The sequence below is a fragment of the Octodon degus genome, unplaced genomic scaffold (genome assembly GCF_000260255.1).
Source record: "Octodon degus isolate 3935 unplaced genomic scaffold, OctDeg1.0 scaffold00004, whole genome shotgun sequence".
Taxonomy (NCBI): domain Eukaryota; kingdom Metazoa; phylum Chordata; class Mammalia; order Rodentia; family Octodontidae; genus Octodon; species Octodon degus.
The window spans coordinates 26,668,200-26,675,843 of NW_004524580.1; the positions used below are offsets into that span (position 1 = coordinate 26,668,200).

A 7,644-nucleotide genomic window follows, 5' to 3' on the forward strand; every position below is an offset into this window, starting at 1 on the left:
GACAAAGTTCAGAATGCCGGTGTTTAACTGGGTTGCTCTAAAGACCAATCAGATCAATGGCACAGTCTTCAATGAAATTGATGATAAGCGAATTTTGGAGGATTTAAATGTGGATGAATTTGAGGAAATATTCAAGACAAAAGCACAAGGTCCTGCCATTGATCTTTCTTCAAGCAAGCAGAAGATGACACAGAAAGGACCAGACAAAGTGACACTGCTAGAAGCCAATAAGGTCAAAAATCTTGCCATAACTTTAAGGAAAGCTGGAAAGACTGCTGAACAGATATGTAAAGGCATTCATGTATTTGACCTGAAGACACTGCCTGTCAACTTTGTGGAATGCTTGATGAGGTTCTTGCCCACTGAAAATGAGGTAAAAGTCCTTCGGCTCTATGAGAGAGAGAGGAAGCCCCTGGAGAACTTGTCAGATGAAGACCAGTTCCTGATGCAGTTCAGTAAGATGGAGAGGTTCATGCAGAAGATGACCATCATGGCCTTCATCAGGAACTTTGCAGAAAGCACTCAGATGCTGACTCCTCAACTGCATGCAGTTATAGCAGCATCTGTTTCTATAAAGTCATCCCAAAAACTCAAGACAATTCTGGAGATCATTCTGGCTCTTGGAAACTATATGAATAGCAGCAAGCAAGGAGCTGTTTATGGATTTAAACTTCAGAGTTTAGATCTGCTGTTAGATACAAAGTTGACAGACCGAAAGCAAACACTGCTGCACTATATATCAAATGTTGTTAAAGAAAAATATCACCAAGTGTCCCTATTTTATAATGAGCTTCATTATGTGGAAAAAGCTGCTGCAGTCTCTCTGGAGAATGTGCTGCTGGATGTCAAAGAGCTGCAGAGGGGCATGGACCTGACTAAGAGGGAATATACCATGCATGAACACAATGTGCTGCTGAAGGACTTCATCCTGCACAATGAGAGGAAGCTGAAGAAGCTGCAGGATGATGCCAAGATTGCACAGAATGCCTTTGATGATGTGGTGAAGTATTTTGGAGAAAACCCTAAGACAACACTGCCCTCTGTCTTCTTTCCTGTCTGTCCGGTTTGTGAAAGCCTATAAGCAAGCAGAAGAAGAAAATGAGCTGAGGGAAAAACAGGAACAAGCTCTCACGGAGAAACTTCTGGAGCAGGAAGCTCAGATGGAGCAGCAAGACCCAAAGTCTCCTTCCCATAAGTCGAAGAGGCAGCAGCAAGAGTTAATTGTGGAGTTAAGAAGGCAACAAGTTAAAGATAACAGACATGTGTATGAGGGAAAGGATGGAGACATTGAAGATATTATCACAGATCTTAGAAACCAGTCCTACAGATGAGCCGATGCGGTGAGGAGTGTCAGGTGGTGAGGAGAAGTGTCAGGTAGTGCTTCGATGATCAGAATTTACGTTCTGTTAATGGTGCCGAAATAACCATGTGAAGTCTGAGGACTTGCTTGCATGACTAGAGGGTGTGCCTGAATGAACTGCCCACATGGACTCCATGTGCTACCATTTAGCTGCAGCCTTGAACACAGACAAAGTATTTGAAAGGGCTCAGATTTAGTGAACACGTAGGAATTTTGAAATGATGGGTTTTCCTTTCAACCCTTATTAACAAGTATTTGACCTGAAGACACTGCCTGTCAACTTTGTGGAGTGCTTGATGAGGTTCTTGCCCACTGAAAATGAGGTAAAAGCCCTAAAAATGGGCATACCTGCTCAGATTAATCAAAGCAATAGGATTTGATTTGATTAGGTATCTTTTTACACCATTATACTATTGTTTTTTAACCAAAATGTAAATTTCATATTAAATTCATTTTGCGCACTGTGGTTATCCCATGATGGCCCTCTCCGGTTTCCTAATAAATTGTAAATATCAAGGTGCATCTGCTATGGCTTTCTTTGCTGGGAGGTCTTTTAAGGAATTCTGTGTTCCAGTCATATCCAATGTTTATATTTTAAAGGACTTGCAATACAAAAGGAAAAAGGTATGTTATAAAGTCCTTTTGTAACTAAGCCCCAGCAAAGTGCAAACAGGATGCAAATTTTTGCAGTGGCCTAAGAAAAGTCAACTCTTGTTTCCAGTTTCACATTCTAGTTCTGTGGTAGGTGCCATGTCCTGCGAGAGACATTCCCTGGTATGAACACAAGGAGACGATGGCTTAAATGTTGAGTTATTTGCAGTACTGTGTTCTGAAGCTAGAGGCAGCTTTGAAACAATATAAATCTATTTATTAACACTAAAATTAACATCTCAGTAATCAGTATTAGGATTTCCAAGGACCATATGAGTGAACCTTGAGAAGTTGGTGCCTTGCTAGTCAGGCAGAAGTTCACTATGTTAGCTGTCAACAAGCACCTAAGACTGAATCTGCTAACAGAGCAGGTTAGGAACCTCCCTAGCCTTATTCTCCTCTGACAATCGCAGGGTTGGTTTCTTTTCTGTTTGTAAATTGGGAAATATCAATACATACGGAATTCTGTATCAAAGCTGAATTGTTCTTCTATTTCTAAGTTACTTATGAACAACTACAATTAAAATTGCCGAAAATTATGAACATTAGGATGAACTTTAAAGATAAGTAATGGGACTAAACAGTCAACTAAACTGCTATTGTCTTTCCTTGCTCTCTGGCAAGGCACTTGGTCCATTCAAAGTTCAAACAAAAAAACTGGACTAAAGCTAAATTTATACTTCTCATAAACACTTCGCTTCTGGCTTACCACCTTCTTGGTACCTTGCAACAGTATATTAATTGTAAAGTTTGTTGTACAGTATTTAACCACTGAATTTATGTTGTACTTACATGAACCCTTGGTGAAGGTCCCTTTTCCTTGGATAGTGTGTAATTATATGATCCTCTTAAATGTACAGATATTTTGCTATAAAATTGGTACAGTTTTTTATGGTTTTTAACACTTTTTGTAATTCCCATGTTAGGCTCTGGGTAATACTGTAAATATTGTTTTAAAATGCATCAGCCTATGCTGTACAATCTGAATATTATTTTAACTTATAGGTTTTTTTAATATATATTTAACTACAAGGACAGCATAGGGGTCAGTTACCACATTTCACTTTAGTGTACCTATTTACAGATTACTTTTAATCTGCCATCTGTTGGCCTATTTCCATAAAAGTGTACTTTAAAAAAGAATGTGCCAAGATTTTGTCTGTTGGGCTAACACTCATTTTGATGAAAATAGTAATTTGGTCATGAGATAGAAGACGAATAGTTGGATCTTTACCACAATGCAGCTGTTTTCCAAAGCTCAAGTTGCTGACATGCACATATTTAAATAATTGCCTATTTATTAATGAACAAATAGACAGTAATGTTGGCATGTTCTTTTGTTTTGTCTATTAATGGGTCTGCTTCCTACCAATATTAGAAAAATGTTTTATAAAAGCAATTCATGTTACTTTTTTGGTCTCTTCACACCATCTGAACAAATAAAACTATTTATACTAAAAAAAAAATATCTACTTCCAAAATCTTTACTCTCACAGTATGGAAAACATAGCAGATATGGACAGTTCCCTAGATATATATAAATTGTCAAAGCTGAGTCAAGAAGATATACAAATTCTGAATAATTCAATATTGGAAGCAAAATTGAAAATGTAATATGAAAACTTACCAACAAAGAAAAGTCCAGGTTCCAATAGATTCACTGAAGAATTTTTTTAAAAATTTAAAGAAGATTTAATTCCAACTTTTCTCAAACTCTTCAGTGAAATTGAAAGGGAAGAAATTCTCCCAAACCAATTCCTGGAAGCAAGTATTACTCTGATTCCAAAATCAGAGAAAGATCCAACTAAAAAAGAGAAATACAGGCCAATCTCTCTAATGAATATAGATGCAAAAAATCCTCAATAGAATACTAGTAAACAGAGTGCAGCAAATCATCAAGAAGATTATACATCACATCCAAGTGGGATTCATACCAGGAATGCAGGGATGGTTCAATGCAAATTCATAAAAGTAATACACCACATCAATAGAGCCAAGATCAAAAACCACATGATACCATTTTGTATTTGTATATACAGAATAGTTAGGATACATATACAGCTACTTTCACTTAATTCAATGAGAAGAAAGAGTTGTAATAGTAATGTTTGGACAGAATATCCTGTCTGCTTCTTGTACTATGGATAACCACTAAGAAGATAACAATGTACAATGTATTAATTTTTGAAACTGTCCTATTAATCAGCTTTGAAACTGTATTATTATTTGTATCTCAATAAAATAAAATAAAACAAAACAAAATAAAAACCACGTGATCATCTCAATAGATACAGAAAAGGATTTTGACAAAGTCAAAAATTCAGTCATGATAAAAAAAACCTAGAGAATCAGAATAAATGCTCTATATCTCAACTTGATAAAAACCACCTATGAGAAGCCAACATCATACTAAATGGGCAAAAACTGAGGAACTTCACTTTAAAATCAGCAACAACACAAGGATGTCCACTGTCTCCACTCCTATTCAATATAGTTCTGAAAACATTAACCAGAGCAATTAAACAAGAGAGATAAATACAAGGAATAAGGATTGAAAAAAAAGTGAAATTATCATTATTTGCAGATGACATGATACTCTACGTAGAGGACCCAAACAATTCTACCAAAAGTCTTGTAGATTCAATCACCAAATTCAGTAACATAGCAGGATACAAAGTCAACACCTCAAAATCAGTACCATTTTTGTGCACAAAGAATGCACTGAGAGAAAAATTAGGGAAACCACACTTTTCACTATAATATCCAAAAAAAATGACATACTTAGGAATCAATCTCACAAAGGAATTAAAAGATTTATACGGTGAAAATTATGGTACTCTGAGAAAAGAGTTTGAAGAGGATTTGAGAAAATGGGAAGATATTCCATGCTCCTGGACAGGAAGAACCAACATTGTGAAAATGGCCATACTCCCAAAACTGTTACACAGATTCAATGCAATCCCAGTTAAAATTCTATTAGCATACCTCAGAGAGCTAGAGAAAACTTTCTTCAAATTATGTGAAACCAGAAGAGACACAGAATATCAAAAGCAATCCTGGGAAACAAAAGTAAGGCAACAGGTATCACAATCCCTGACCTGAAATTATACTATAAAGCTACCTTGATAAAATCAGCATGGTACTGGCATAGAGACAGACCTGAGGATCTGTGGAACAGATTAAAAAATGAGGACACAATGGCAGACACACTGAGCCACCTTATCTTTTTTTTTCTTTTCTTTTCTTTTCTTTTCTTTTGTGTGTGTGTGTGTGTGTGTGTGTGTGTGTGTGTGTGTGCCCTCTCAGCCTGCCCTGGGGGTGGGGCTGGATGGATGACACAGCATGTGGTGCCAGGGAATCGAACCACTCTCCCTGAACTTTGCCTAAGCAGGTGCTTTAAACCACTGAGCTATCTTGCTGGCTCCCACCTTATCGTTGATAAAGGGGCCAAACATGTTCACTGGAAGAAACATAACCTGTTTAATGGCTTTCCACATCCTGCAGGCTAAAATTAAGCTCATATCTATCACCATTCATTAAACTACTGTCAAAATGGAACAAAGATTTAAATATTAAAACATAAGCACTAAATCTTGTGGAAGAAAATGTAGATAGGAAAACATAAGGGTAGGTAGAGAGTTCATGAACAAAAACCAAACTGCATTGGAAATACTTCAAACAATCAACAACTGGGATCTCATTTCAAACTTTTTGAAAAGTTTCTGTACTTCAAAGGAAATCTCCAACAGAGTAAAAAGAAAACGAACAAACTGGAAAAAAATTATAGCCAACTGTCCCTCGCACAAAGGCCTTCTATATAGAACATATAAAGAATTTTTTAAAAAAATTAGATCCTCCAAATTCAAAGACCCAATCCAAAATGGGTATCTGAGATGAATATATACTTCTCAGAGGAAGAAACATAAATGGCAAGTAAATACATGAAAAATGTTCAACATCATTGGTCATTTGAGAAAGTCAAATTAAAACAACACTGAGATTCCATCTCATCCAGAAAGTACAACTAACATCAAGAAGTCAGCCATGAACAAATGCTGGAGAGGCTGTGGGGGAAAAAAAGAACTCTTCTCCACTGTTGGTGGGAGTGAAGACTGATACGACCACTATGAAATCTAATGTGGAGATTCCTTTAAAAGCTAGGATTGGTAATCCTTTTCAAGCCAGCTATCCCCTCCTGGGTATTTTTCCAAAAGAACTGAAAACAGCATATTATAGCAATGTGTGTGCACCCATGTTTATAGCAGCGCAATCTGTTAGAGCTATATCCTGGAAACAACCCAGATGCCTATCAACCGATGAATGGATAAAGGAGATGTAGCATTTTTACCCAAAGGAATATTATTCAGCTATAAAACAGGATAAATTTGAGACCTTTGTCAGTAAACGGATGAAACTAGAGATCATACTCTTAAGCAAAATAAATCAGACCCACACGTGCAAACATTGTATTGCCTCTTTAGTGTGAGACCCTGAAAGAGAAAATGGAATCTGAAGAGTACAATAGATATTGGGAAAAGGAAATGAACTTATTCAAAGGGAAAGAGCTACATAGTTGAGGAGAAGGACAGGAAAGGTAGTGATAGAAAGAGATATATCTATGTACATAGGCAGGATGGTTTGGACAACTGCACTGTGGATTTCTGCTGGTCTGTGGAAAGGAGAAGATAATGCTTAATTTATTTTGTCTCCTTTTTTAATTGTTTCTCTTTTTCCCTTTTTAATTTATATGTCCTTTTTTCTTTCTTCTTCCTATTTTACATGCATATATCTGGTAATATGAATAGCTGGTTGAAAGACAACACTATGCATTACAACAAATACTGTGAAATTCATATTACTTTGTTCAGTGAAACTCTGTATCACTTGTAATTTTTCTGTTTTAATGCCATTTTGTACTCTCTTTAACAAATAAAATTTAAAATTAAAGAAGAAAAAGAAAAAATCAACTAAGTTGGTGGTTCCCCAACCTTTTTGGCAACAGGGACCACCAGTTTTACAGAAAGCAATTTTTGCATGAATCGGAGAGATGATCACATTTTATGCACTTTTTTCTATTATTATTACATTATAATAAATAGTGCAATAAATATACAATTCACTCAGCTCTCACATCATAGGTTCAACTCCACCTCAAATCATCAGGCACTAGATTCTCATAATAAGTGCATGACCTAGACACTTGCACAGTACCCACTCTGGATCATACCCCTTGAGAAACTAATGCTTCTCCTGATCTGACAGAAGGCAGAGCTCAAGCAGAAATGTGAGTGACAGGAGCAGCTGTACACACAGAGGAAGCTTTGTTCATCTCCTGCTGTGAACCTACTTCTTGAACTCTAATGGAAAGGAGGAAGGTCAGGAACCACTGAACTAAATCAAATAGCAATTCTAGGGTAGACACAGATGCCTTGCCCTTGAAGAAAATAAATTCTGTGCTCTAACCACTCTCCAGAAAGTGAATTTGGAAATTTATCTCTGGTCCTCTTGGAGCTCACAAGAAAGGAGAAATATGAGTGAGTTGTGTGATTCTTGTCTTTAAATGAAGAAGAAGAAGAAGAAGAAGAAGAAGAAGAAGAAGAAGAAGAAGAAGAAGAAGAAGAAGAAGAAGAAGA

The 7,644-nt window shown here is 36.6% G+C and overlaps 1 pseudogene; it reads left to right on the forward strand.

Annotated features, from left to right (window-relative positions):
- Positions 1-1,521, forward strand: part of LOC101584451 — a 26,577-nt pseudogene extending 25,056 nt beyond the window's left edge.
- Positions 1,522-7,644: the final 6,123 nt, after the last annotated feature.